Consider the following 14,389-nt stretch of genomic DNA (forward strand, 5'->3'; position numbering starts at 1 on the left):
TGAATTAGCTTGCAATGCCGATGCTGTAGACCACAAAGCTTGCGGTCGTTTTGATGCTTGGCTACAAGATGGAAAAGTATTACCAGCAGGCTCCATGAATAGGAGGTTTTTTGGGGGGAGGCCCAGACTGCAGTTATGCTTAATTTGTAGTCTTGATGCCTCTTTAGGTGGTCGTAAGATGGTGAAATCTCTTGACCTTGTGGGGAGGAAAAGGTTTGCTGTAGCTACAGTTTTAACTGAAAACTAGTAGATTCAGTTTCTCTTACATATGTTTGGTATCTGTCGGATGGACAGCTGAGAAACATTTACTTCAAAGATACTGTGTGACTTAATTAAAAGTCCTGACGGTGGGTTGATTATGCCCTTTTAAGAAGAGCTTGGAAGAGACAGGGCTTTGAAGTTTGAGAATTTTAAAAAATAAATTTGTTTATTTTCTCAATGTATTTTCATTCTATTTATCAACATTCTATTTTTTAAAATAAATTTAGAGTACCCAATTATTTTTCTTTTCCAATTAAGGGCAATTTAGCATGGCCAGTCCAGCTAACTTGCACATCTTTGGGTTGTGGGGGTGAAACCCACGCAGACACGGGGAGAATGTGCAAACTCCACACGGACAGTGACCCTGAACCGGGATTCGAACCCGCGTCCTCAGCGCCGTAGTCCCAGTGCTAACCACTGTGCCACATGCCGCCCGTTATCAACATTCTAACTGCTGGGTAATACTTAATAAAATAATTCTTCCAGTTCTAACCGGTTTGCGGGGGGGTTCCGTTGTATAGAGCTTTGGGCAGACCCCACCTGAACTAGATACAGTTCAGGGTACTGCACCTTTAGGAACGGTATATTGATGCAGGTTCAGTGTCGTTGCCCCAGCACAGTGATTAGCACTGTTGCTTCACAGCGCCAGGGTCCCAGGTTCGATTCCCGACTTGGGTCACTGTCTGTGCAGAGTCTGCACGCTCTCCCCGTGTCTGCATGGGTTTCTTCCGGGTGCTCCGGTTTCCTCCCACAAGTCCCGAAAGACGCGCATAAGGTAATTTGGACATTCTGAATTCTCCCTCTGTGTACCCGAACAAGCGCCGGAGTGTGTCAAGTGGGGTATTTTCACAGTAACCTCATTGCAGTGTTAATGTAAGCCTGCTTGCGACAATAAATATTATTATTATCTCCCTCCTGGACAGAGAGGTCCCAGTCACAGTCCTGCTTCTTTCCCAGTAAGCTACTGCAACAACTTGCGTTTACATCGTCACCTTGAATTCAGTTAGACAGCCCAAGATGCTTCATTGGAGTACAATCCTGAGCCACATATAGAGAGAGATTAGGACAACTTGATCAAAACAAAGATGTTTTAAGCAGCATCTCAACCAAGCTGTGGAGAAGGACCTGATCCTTGTTTTCCTATCCCTCCATGACCTCCACCCACCCCTATCTCTGTAATCTCCTCCAGCTCCACAACCCCTCCCAGAATCCAGTTGCTCGAGCGTTCACCATTGGCGGCTTTGCCGTCAGCCAACTGGACCCACAGCGTTGGGATTCCCTCCTCTGCACCTCCCCACCTCGCTTTCCTGATTGAAGACCACCCAAAACCTATCCCTTTGACCAGCGCTTATGGTCACGTGTCCTCGTCTCTGCTCACGTCAGTCAATGTCAGCCATGTTATACTGCTATAAACCGCTTCGGGACATTCAAACCTGCTGTTGGAAGGGGGGTGGTAGGCGCTGTTTGATTACAAGTTGTTGGCTCACGCTGAAGATATTGTGAAACAGATGATATATTTCCTTGCCCCATAGCTATTGTGACAAGAGGTTGTATGATGCAGTGGGGATCGTCCCTACCTCGATTCCTGCTTCAGGACCTGATGGCCAAGAAAGGTGCATTCATTACATGGTCAAATGGGTCGAATATCCGCCTGAACTGGTTAGGGACCCAAATACCCCCTCTTAGGCCATAGAATCTGAAGGCTCTTTGTTGATGCTTTCGCTCCGGAGCACCGCTGGTAGGTGACTGGAATCAGGGGCGCATGTTTCCGAGCACATGTTTCCTCGGCCTGTTGGGGAAAGAAATCCCAGTGTGGATCTGGGATGTGGACCTGAATGTCATGCTGCAAACAGGCGGAGAGAGTGACTGACTCACCTGATGAAGGAGCTACGTCCGAAAGCTAGTGATTCCAAATAAATCTGTTGGACTTTAACCTGGTGTTGTAAGACTTCTTACAGGCTTCCCATAAAAAGGGCTTGAGCTTCCCAGATTGGAATGTGCTGGTTCAAGGCGAGCGATGTGTTTATTATTTAGGTTTTAGCCTTATTCCTGACAGGTGCTGTTTCCTTTTGGCTTGAGCTCAGTGATGTCAATGTCTTGCCAATAAACAGTAGTTGGGCACAAAAAAAAATGCTTCTTCAAGAAAATTTATCAAAGATAAACTAACTGCAGTGAAACAAGAAAATGCTTCAAATGTTCATTCCGTTGATCAAAAGCTGAAAGTTAGAGAAAAGCTAGCCTTTCAGGAAAGATTATTTGCTGCGATGAGGATCACATTTGAAAGTCATGATCCTTTTCTATTCAGCTGCTAAATTTCCTGTAGTGTCCAGTTTGACTTCAGATATCCTGCACTTGCAACTTTATTTTTCTATCTCTGCACAGCTTGAACCTTTAAATGCCAGCACTGCATATTCAAACCTGCGAGTTTTAATGTTGGTAAGGTTGTGTCTTTTTGATTTGCTTAGATTTTTATATAAATCAAATTATATAAACCTTTTGCTTTGTCATACTGACCATTTTCAGTGAAAATGTGAATATTCATACATAAAAGTAATAGGTTGACTCTCCGTATTGATGCTGACAAACATTTTAAAAGCTCCGAATTGATAGCACTGGTGATGTTCATGAATGAGTATGAGACTTGTCCTGAGCCCAAGGCTTGATGAAGTCCAGGCCTTAACTCTGTTAAAATTTTAGTTAGAACTTGTGCACCGTTTACAGTTACTCATCTTGCTGATGTATACTTTCAGGTTGAACCTGCATAGTTGTCTTTTTAAGCTGAAGAACTGTTAGAACAAGTATAAAAAGTCATAGTTTGATTGTAACTGAAGGACGTAAAAAATGGAAGAGGAAAGCTCACGTTACTTTGAAAGAATTTCCCCATAGTTTCAATTTAGAAAGAGAATGATTTAAAAATGCGAATTGAAATCAGATTGTCAGAAAACCATTGGAATACTTTGGTAAACTGTCTCTAGTTTGTTTCGTAACATCCTTCTGATTTCATCCTTTAGAAGTTGTTTTATAAACAAATTATTTAGCTAGAACTTATAGAGGAGGATAGAAACCAACTTCGGGAGGACAAAGATATACTGAAGAATTGTGCAAACACATGGCAGATGAAATTTAATATGGAGAATTGTGAAGTGATACATTTTGGTAGGAATGATGAGGGGAGGCAATATAAATCAAATTTTATAGTTTTAAAGGGGTTGCAAGAACAAAGAGCCTGGTGTTGTACATGCCCAGAAGCTGTGGTAGCAGGACCAGTGAGCAAACAAAGAACAGTACAGCACAGGAACAGACCCTTCAGCCCTCCAAACCTGCGCCGATCATGATGCCTGTCAAAACTAAAACCTTCTGCACTTCCAGAGCCCGTAACCCTCTATTCCCATTCTATCATGTATTTGTCAAGATGCCTCTTAAATGTCGCTATAATCTGCTTCCACCATCTGCACCAGCAGCACATTCCAGCCACTCGCCATACTCTTTGTAAAAAACTTGCCTCGCACATCTCTAAACTTTGCCCCTCACACCGTAAACCTATATCTCCTAGTAATTGATTTTTCCACCCTTGGAAAAAGCAATTGACTATCCACTCTATCCATGCCGCTCATAGTTTTGTAAACCTATATCATGTCGCCCCTCAACCTCCGTCATTCCCATGAAAACAATCTGAGTTTATCCAACATCTCCTCATAGCTAACGCCCTCCAGACCAGGCAACATCCTGGTAAACCTCTTCTGAACCATCTCCAAAGTCGCCACATCCTTCTGGTAGTGTGGAGACCAGGATTGGATGCAATATTCAAAGTGTGGCCTCACTAAGGTTAAGGTTCTGTACAGCTGGTTGTTTAAAAAGAAACATATGGGACCCGTGGCATTATTACTGACACCTGTGGACAGATTTTGATATCTGGATGCTGGGAAAACTGTTGGATGGCTGAAAGTGGAGGTGTGGTGACTATATATTCAGATTTCCCACTTCATTACTGTTGGCTGCCATTTTGACTAAGGCTAGAAATGTGGCGGGTCGTGACCTGACGCTCAGTCAAAGTGACATCGATTCAGCCTTTTAAATGCCTGTTCAATTGTGAATTTTCCAGAGATTGATATCAACAGTGAGTAAAGTAAGTTCCTGAAGCCTGAATAAAACGCATAAACTCAGTTCGGTCAATTTGTGAAGCTTGGGAGAAGCATGTTGTGGAGTTGGGAACTGTTCGGCAGTTAAACGGTCTTGCCAACTTCAAATATCATAATGTAATAATGTATGATAAGTTAAGAATGTTCTGAATGCAATGATTTATCATAGGGCTCTGTACTTGAAAGGTAAGTGATCATTGAACGGACCAGTCTTTTGGAAGTGTTCACAAGCATTAAAATATTTTTTTGCAGTGGATAAAATGTTCTTCTGGATCCAGCATTATTGAGAATCTAATTTTAATGGGTCATATGGACCCAGTCGTTTGATCTTTTTTCCATTGATTTAAAGTCCAGATATCTGTTGAGTCTTTGAAATAGCTGAATAGATGCCTGATTTATTTGATTGAAAGTCCATCTGCTGATCCTTTGAAAATACAAACAAATGATCATCTGTTCAGTCAATAGAGTCATAGATGTTTACAGCATGGAAACAGGCCCATCGGCCCAGCTGGTCCATATAGCCCAGTTTCTATCATGAAGCTAGTTCCACTTGCCCGCATTTGACCCATATCCCTCTGTACCCACCCTGCCCATGTAACTGTCTAACTGCTTTTTAAAGGACAAAATTGTACCCACCTCTACCACTGCCTCTGACAACTCGTTCCAGATGCTCACTGAGGCACGATCAATTTGACTGGAGACGAAGTTGAATCCAAACTGAGGCTTTATTAGTATCAGATGTGTGGCCTCCCCCAGCAGCTGCGAGCTGGAGGCCACGCATATTTATACCCCGCCGCCTGGGCGGAGCTAGCATGCTGGGCCCACAGGTGAATCTGTAGTGCAGGTTGTACCGTACAATCTCTAATATCAGAACACAGCGGTTTACCACATTCACCCCCTGTTAAAATTGAGTCCAGCGGGGGTGGTGGATAACTATATACAATTAGCAATTTTTAATATTTACAGAGCAGTAAAAAAATGTCTCTGGTCATCCGGCGGGCCGGTCAGAGGTTCAGTCGGTCCGGCGCCTTGATGGTCCTTTGAGAGCGACGAAGTGGTGACGGCGATGTTGGCGCTGTTCTGGTCGAAGTTGACTCCGGGAGCGTGCCAAAATCCTCTTCATCAACGGGGGTGGGTAGGGGGAGGACGGACGGTCCTAGGGGAGGGGGGGGGTGATGGGGGTGGCTGGGAGGGTGGCGCCGGGGGTGGTGTGGGGGTGGAACCTGCTGGTGCCAGGTCCCTGAGGGAGACGGTATCCTGGCGGCCTTTGGGGAACGCCACGTAGGCGTGCTGTGGGTTTGCGTGGAGCAGGTGCACCCTTTTCACCAACGGGTCCGCCTTGTGGAGCCGCACATGTTTACGGAGAAGCACGGTTCCCGGAGCTGTGAGCCACGTTGGGAGCGATACCCGGATGTGGACTTCCTGGGGAAGGCAAAAAGACGTTCATGTGGTGTACTGTTAGTAGCAGTGCAGAGTAATGAGCGAATGGAATGTAGTGCATCAGGGAGGACCTCTTGCCAGCGGGAGGCCGGGAGATTTCTGGACAGTAGAGCCAGCTGGACGGCCCTCCATACCGTCCCATTCTCCCTTTCTACCTGTCCGTTTCCCCGGGGGTTCTAGCTCGTTGTTCTGCTGGCGGCGATACCCCTGCTGAGCAGGAACTGACGTAGATCATCACTCATGAATGAGGATCCCCTGTCACTGTGGATGTAGGCGGGGAAGCCGAACAGAGTGAAGATAGAATTAAAGGCTTTAATGACGGTGGCAGACGTCATGTCGGGGCATGGGATGGCGAAGGGAAACCGGGAGTATTCATCGATCACACTGAGGAAATACGTGTGTCGATCGGAGCAGGGGAGGGGGCCTTTGAAATCCATGCTGAGGTGTTCAAAGGGGCGGGAGGCCTTCACCAGGTGCGCGCGGTCCAGCCGTTAGAAGTGCGGCTTGCACTCCGCACAGTCCTGGCAGTCCTTGGTGATTGTCCTTACTTCCTCGACGGAGTAGGGCAAATTTCGTGCCTTAATGAAATGGTACAACCGAGTGACCCCTGGGTGACAAAGGCTGTCGTGCAGGGCCCGGAGTCGGTCTACTTGTGCGCTGGCACATATACCTCGGGATAGGGCGTCGGGGGGCTCGTTGAGTTTGCCTGGGCGATACTTAATCTCGTAATTATAGGTGGAGAGCTCGATTCTCCACCGCAAGATTTTATCATTTTTGATCTTGCCCCACTATGTTGTTGAACATGAAGGCGACCGACTGTTGGTCAGTGAGGAGAGTGAACCTCCTGCCAGCCAGGTAATGCCTCCACTGTCGCACAGCCTCAACGATAGCCTTGGGCCTCTTTTTTGACGGATGAGTGCCGAATTTCGGAGGCATGGAGGGTGCGGGGAAAGAATCCCACGGGGCTGCCTGCCTGGTTGAGGGTGGCGGCAAGGGCGACGTCCGATGCGTCGCTTTCTACTTGGAAAGGAAGTGTTTCGTCTACAGCATGCATTCCAGCTTTGGCAATATCAGCTCTGATCCGGGCGAAAGCCTGTTGGGCCTCGGCCGTCAGGGAGAAATGAGTGAACTGTATGAGTGGGCGGGCCTTGTCCGCATAGTTTGGGACCCACTGCGCGTAATATGAGAAGAACCCCAGGCAGCGTTTGAGGGCCTTGGGGCAGTGGGGGAGGGGGAGCTCCATGAGGGGGCGCATGCAGTCGGGACCGGGCCCCAGAACTCCGTTCTGGACCAAGTAGCTGAGGATGGCTAAGCGGTTTGTACGGAACACACACTTCTCCTTGTTATACATGAGGTTGAGGAGAGTGGCGATGCGGAGAAATTTAGCGAGGTTGGCGTCGTGGTCCTGCTGATCATGGCCGCAGATGGTCACATTGTCTAGGTACGGAAACGTGGCCCGCAAGCCGTACCGGTCGACCATTCGGTCCATATCCCTTTGGAAGACCGAAACCTCACTGGTGACGCCGAAGGGGACCCTAAGGAAGTGATATAGCCAGCCATCTGCCTCGAAGGCGGTGTATGGCTGGTCCGATTTATGGATGGGGAGCTGGTGGTAAGCGGATTTCAGGTCCACCGTTGAGAAGACCCGGTACTGTGCAATCTGGTTAACCATGTCAGATATGCGTGGGAGGGGATACGCGTCGAGCTGCGTGTACCTGTTGATGGTCTGGCTGTAGTCCACGACCATTCGGTTTTTCTCCCCAGACTTAACCACTACCACTTGAGCTCTCCAGGGGCTGTTGCTGGCCTCGATGACGCCCTCCCGAAGCAACCGCTGGACCTCGGACCTGATGAAGGCCTTATCCTGGGTACTGTACCGTCTGCTCCTTATGGCGACAGGTCTGCAATCTGGAGTTAGATTGGCAAAGAGGGAAGGAGGATCGACCTTTAGGGTTGCGAGGTCGCACACAGTGAGGGGTGGTTAGGGTACGCCGAATATAAGGGTCAGGCTCTGGAGGTTGCACTGGAAGTCCAGGCCGAGGATAAGTGCAGCGCAGAGGTCCGGGAGGACGTAGAGGCGAAAGCCGTGGAACTCTACGCCTTGGACTGTGAGCGTGACCGTGCAGTACCCCCGGATCGCGACACGATGGGATCCGGAGGCCAGGGAGATACTTTGATTGGTAGGGTGTACCTTAAGGGAGCAGTGCCTTATCATATTCGGGTGTACAAAGCTCTCGGTGCTCCCGGAGTCCAGTAGGCAGGAGGCCACATGGCCGTTGACTTTCATGCTGGTGGATGCGTTGGTCAGATTGTGTGGTCTGGACTGGTCGATTGCCATGGAGGTGAGCCGTGGTTGATCGTCGGGTAGTGAGGCGGCCGTTGAGTTGAGGTCCTGGAGCGCCGTTGGTGTCCATGTGCTGCGGGGTGGACAAGATGGCGGCGCCCGGAGATCCTGGGGATTACAAAATGGCGGCGCCCATGGTACGCACGTTGCGGGGGTGGAGCAAGATGGCAGCGCCCATGAAACACATGTGTTGTGCGGGGGAGAATATGGCGGCGCCCATTGGTCGCACATGGCCTGGGGAGGAGAGGAGGATGACGGCGCCCATTGTCCGTGACCAGGGGGGGGGGGGCGGTGGGGGCGACCACGGCCGCTGAGCGGGCCTGGCACACCGCAGCGAAGTGGCCCTTCTTCCCACAGGCCTTACAAAGGGCAGGGCGGGCCGGGCAGCGTTGGTGGGGGTGTTTTTGCTGGCCGCAAAAATAGCATCGGGGGCCCCCGGAGATCACTGGCTGGCGCGTAGCGCAGGCGTATTGGGTGGGTAGCGCTCCCGCTGGGGCAGCTGCATGTGGGGCCCATGGAGCGTAGGAGGAGTGGGCCGAGTCGTTGGGTGCGTAGGACTGGACATTGCGCAGGGCGACCGTCATGGAGAGCGCTAGTGTTTTAGTCTCTGCGAGGTCGCGCATGGCCCCTTCTAGGAGCCGCTGCCTGATAACATCAGAACCAATCCCAGTTACAAAAGCGTCCCGCTTAAGGAGATCCGAGTGCTCCTTAGCTGTAACGTCTTGGCAGTCACAGTCCCGAACCAGTGGGATCAGGGCCCTCCAGAAGTCCTCGATTGACTCACCAGGTAGTTGAGTACGCGTTGCGAGCACGTGTCTGGCGAAGAACGTGTTCGTCTTCTGTTCATAATTTTCTTTGAATTACGCATCAGCGTAATTGGGCGCATCCTGGATCAGCGGGAAGACTTTGGAGCTGAGTCTGGAGTACAATATTTGGACCTTCTGAGCCTCTGGAACAGGGGTTGGTGCCGCATTGATATACGCTTCAAAACAAGCTAGCCAGTGCTGGAAGTCCTTTCTGGCATCGATTGCGTCTGGATCTAGCTGCAGGCGATCTGGTTTAATCCGGAGGTCCATCTTCTGAATCTGATACTAATAAATTGAGGCACGATCAATTTGACTGGAGACGAAGTTGAATCCAAACTGAGGCTTTATTAGTATCTGATGTGTGACCTCCCACAGCAGCTGACGAAATAGCTGCGAGCTGGAGGCCACGCATATTTATAACCCGGCTCCTGGGCGGAGCTAGCATGCAGGGGCCACAGGTGAACCTGTAGTGCAGGTTCTACCGTACAACCTCTAATATCAGAACACAGTGGTTTACCACACTCACCACCCTCTGTGTGAAGAAATTTCCCCTCTGGTCTCTCTCCTCTCACCTGAAACCTATGCCCTCTAGTTCTAGACTCCTCTACCTTTGCGAAAATATGTCGACTATCTGCCCATCGATGCTCAGCATTATTTTGTAGACCTCTATAAGATCACCCCTAACCACCTATGCTCCAGGGAAAAAAGTACCAGCCTATCCAGCCTCTCGTTATAACTCAAACCATCAAGTCTTGGTAGCATCCTCGTAAATCTCTTCTGCACTCTTTCTAGTTTAACAATATCCTTTGTATAATAGGGCGAGCAAAACTGAACACAGTATTCCATGTGTGGTCTTACCAATGTCTTGTACAACTTCAACAAGACGTACCAACTCCTGTATTCAATATTCTGACCAACAAAACCTAGCATGCTGAATGCCTTCTTCACCACCCTGTCCACCTGCGACTCCACCTTCAAGGAGCTATGAACGTGTATTCGTAGATTTCTTTGTTCTGTAACTCTCCCCAACTCCCTACCATTAACTGAATAGGTCCTGCCCTGATTTGATCTACCAAAATGCATCACCTCAGATTTATCCAAATTAAACTCCAACTGCCATTCTTCGGCCCACTGGCCCAATTGGTCAAGATCCTGTTCCAATCTTATAGAACCTTCTTCACTATCCACTATGCCTCCAATCGTGGTGTCATCTACAAACTTACTACCCATGCCTCCTACATTCTCATCCAAATCATTTATATATATATATGACAACTAACAGTGGACCCAGCATCGATCCCTGAGACACACCGCTGGTCACAGGCCTCCAGTTTGAAAAACAACCCTCCACAACCACCCTTTGACTTCGGTCGCCAAGCCAATTTTGTATCCAATTGGCTACCTCGCCCTGGATTCTGCGAGGTTTAATCTTTTGCAACAACCTACCATACGTTATCTTGTCAAAGGCCTTGCTAAAGTCCATGTAGACAACGTCAATCGCACTGCCCTCATCTACCTTCTTGGTTACCCCTTCAAATTTGTGAGATATAACTTTCCTCGTACAAAGCCATGCTGACTTTCCCTAATTAGCCCTTGCCTGGCTAAATGCCTGTAGATCCTGTCCCTCAGAGTACCGTCTAACAATTTACCCACTACAGAAGTAAGACTCACTGGTTGGCAGAGCGTATTCCTACAGCCCTTCTTAAACAAGAGCACAACATTTGCTACCCTCCAATCTTAAGACACCTCGCCTGTGGCTGTCGATGATTTAAATATCTCAGCTAGGGGGCCGGCAATTTCCTCCCTAGCCCCACAACATCCTGGGATACGTTTCATCAGGACCTGGGGACTTGTATATCTTGATGTGCTTTAATACTTCCAGAACCGGGACTTCCGGGTGCGGCGATGACCAGCTGAGTCGCACGTTTCGGCAGCTCCCGGTGAAACGGACTTTTGGGCTCTTGATAGGAGCCCCAACGGCAATTTTGACGGCTAAAAACACTGTGCGGTAAACCAGAAGGGAATCCCCCCTGGATACGGATGAAAAAAGGAGGAGAAAGTGGCCGGATTGCAGTGGATCCTTTAGAACAGCGGCAAGGAAGGCAAGCAAAAACCAAGATGGCGTCGGAAGGTGGCAGTTTAACATGGGGCCCTGAACAACAAGAGTTCTTGAAATGCTGTGTGGAAGAGCTCAAAAAGGAAATGAAGAAAGAGCTGTTGGCCCCGATACTACAGGCGATCGAAGGGCTAAAGGAGGAACAAAAGACCCAGGAGCGGGAGCTTCGGGTCGTGAAGGCAAAGGCAGCCGAGAATGAGGACGACATACAGGGCCTGGTGGTGAAGGCGGAGATGCATGAGGCACATCAGAAAAGATGTGTGGAAAGGTTGGAGGCACTGGAGAACAACGTAAGGAGGTACAACTTGAGGATTCTTGGTCTTCCTGAAGGTGCGGAGGGAGCGGACGTCGGGGCATATGTGAGCACGATGCTGCACTCGTTAATGGGAGCGGAGGCCCCGGCGGGTCCGTTGGAGGTGGAGGGAGCATACCGAGTGATGGCGCGAGGACCGAGAGCAGGAGAAATTCCCAGAGCCATAGTGGTGAGATTCCTCCGTTTTAAGGATAGAGAAATGGTCCTTAGATGGGCAAAGAAAACTCGGAGCAGTAAATGGGAGAACGCGGTGATCCGCGTTTATCAAGACTGGAGTGCGGAGGTGGCGAGAAGGAGGACGAGCTTTAATCGGGCCAAGGCGGTGCTCCATAAAAAGAAGATAAAATTTGGAATGCTGCAACCGGCAAGACTGTGGGTCACATATCGAGGGAGGCACCACTACTTTGAGACGGCGGATGAAGCGTGGACTTTTATTGTGGAAGAAAAACTGGAATGAGTGGGTTATTAAAAAGAACGTTTGAACAAAGTGGTGCGGCGAATGTGGGGGGCGAAGAGGGGGGTTAAAAAGGGGGGAAAGAGGAGTTTTATGTACTAATCCTGCGATGTAACTTTTCTCTCTTCCACAGGTGGTGATGGGGGGAGGGGGGAGGTGGAGGAGATGGGGCGTTGGCCATTGGGGGCAGGGCCAAGGGAGAAGCGCAGGCTTGGTTCCCGCGCTATGATAATCATGGCGGGAATAGAGAAGCAGGAAGGAGGGGGCGTCGCACGGTGCGAGCCGAGGTCACGGGGGGAAGCCGAGGTCGGCCAGAGTTTGCTGACTTCTGGGAGCAACATGGGGGGAGTAATTACGCTAGCGGGGGATCTAGCTGGGGGGGGTGGGAGGGGGGAATTACTGGGTTGCTGCTGCTGGGGAGAGGGGGAAGCTGGTATGGGAGGGGATGGGCTGGGGGGCACCGCCTGGGGGAGATACAGCTGCGTGGGAACCGGGTGAGGAGCTGGAAAAAGGGGATGGCTAATCGACAAGGGGGGGGGGGGGTAGGAAGCCCCCCAACCCGGCTGATCACGTGGAACGTGAGAGGGCTGAACGGGCCGATAAAGAGGGCATGGGTACTTGCACACCTTAAGAAACTTAAGGCAGATGTGGTTATGTTACAGGAAACGCACCTGAAACTGATAGACCAGGTTAGGCTACGCAAAGGATGGGTGGGGCAGGTGTTCCATTCGGGGCTAGATGCGAAAAACAGGGGGGTGGCTATATTAGTGGGGAAGCGGGTAATGTTCGAGGCAAAGACTATAGTGGCGGATAACGGGGGAAGATACGTGATGGTGAGTGGCAAACTACAGGGGGAGACGGTGGTTTTGGTAAACGTATATGCCCCGAACTGGGATGATGCCAATTTTATGAGGCGGATGCTAGGACGCATTCCGGACCTAGAGATGGGAAAGCTGATAATGGGGGGAGATTTTAATACGGTGTTGGAACCAGGGCTGGATAGGTCGAAGTCCAGGACTGGAAGGAGGCCGGCAGCAGCCAAGGTACTTAAAGATTTTATGGAGCAGATGGGAGGTGTAGACCCGTGGAGATTTAGCAGACCTAGGAGTAAGGAGTTCTCGTTTTTCTCCTATGTCCATAAAGTCTACTCGCGAATAGACTTTTTTGTGCTGGGAAGGGCGTTGATCCCGAAGGTGAGGGGAACGGAGTATATGGCTATAGCCACTTCGGATCACGCCCCACACTGGGTAGACTTGGAGATAGGGGAGGAAACAGGAGGGCGCCCACCCTGGAGAATGGACATGGGACTAATGGCAGATGAGGGGGTGTGTCTAAGGGTGAGGGGGTGCATTGAAAAGTACTTGGAACTCAATGATAATGGGGAGGTCCAGGTGGGAGTGGTCTGGGAGGCGCTGAAGGCGGTGGTTAGAGGGGAGCTGATATCAATAAGGCCACATATAGGGAAGCAGGAGAGTAAGGAACGGGAGCGGTTGCTGCAAGAACTTTTGAGGGTGGACAGACAATATGCGGAAGCACCGGAGGAGGGACTACAGGGAAAGGCAAAGGCTACATGTAGAATTTGACTTGCTGACTACGGGCACTGCAGAGGCACAATGGAGGAAGGCACAGGGTGTACAGTACGAATATGGGGAGAAGGCGAGCAGGTTGCTGGCACACCAATTGAGGAAAAGGGGAGCAGCGAGGGAAATAGGGGGAGTGAGGGATGAGGAAGGAGAGATGGAGCGGGGAGCGGAGAGAGTGAATGGAGTGTTCAAGACATTTTATAAAAAATTATATGAAGCTCAACCCCCGGATGGGAGGGAGAGAATGATGGGCTTTTTGGATCGGCTGGAATTTCCCAAGGTGGAAGAGCAGGAAAGGGTGGGACTGGGAGCACAGATCGAGGTAGAAGAAGTGGTGAAAGGAATTAGGAGCATGCAGGCGGGAAAGGCCCCGGGACCGGATGGATTCCCAGTCGAATTCTATAGAAAATATGTGGACTTGCTCGCCCCGGTATTGATGAGGACCTTTAATGAGGCAAAGGAAAGGGGACAACTGCCCCCGACTATGTCTGAAGCAACGATATCGCTTCTCTTAAAGAAGGAAAAGGACCCGCTACAATGCGGGTCCTATAGACCTATTTCCCTCCTAAATGTAGATGCCAAGATTCTGGCCAAGGTAATGGCAATGAGAATAGAGGAATGTGTCCCGGGGGTGGTCCACGAGGACCAAACTGGGTTTGTGAAGGGGAGACAGCTGAACACGAATATACGGAGGCTGTTAGGGGTAATGATGATGGCCCCACCAGAGGGGGAAACGGAGATAGTAGTGGCGATGGATGGCGAGAAAGCATTTGATAGAGTGGAGTGAGATTATTTGTGGGAGGTGTTGAGGAGATTTGGTTTTGGAGAGGGGTATGTTAGATGGGTGCAGCTGTTGTATAGGGCCCCGATGGCGAGCGTGGTCACGAATGGACGGGGATCTGCATATTTTCGGCTCCATAGAGGGACAAGGCA

At 49.9% G+C, this 14,389-nt stretch overlaps 1 protein-coding gene across 3 annotated transcripts in view; it reads left to right on the top strand.

Annotated features, from left to right (window-relative positions):
- LOC140393179 (fibroblast growth factor receptor 2-like) overlaps positions 1 to 14,389 on the top strand; it is a 240,526-nt gene that overhangs the window by 26,062 nt on the left and 200,075 nt on the right. The window lies entirely within an intron of this gene.

This window comes from Scyliorhinus torazame, chromosome 16 (genome assembly GCF_047496885.1).
Source record: "Scyliorhinus torazame isolate Kashiwa2021f chromosome 16, sScyTor2.1, whole genome shotgun sequence".
NCBI classification, from domain to species: domain Eukaryota; kingdom Metazoa; phylum Chordata; class Chondrichthyes; order Carcharhiniformes; family Scyliorhinidae; genus Scyliorhinus; species Scyliorhinus torazame.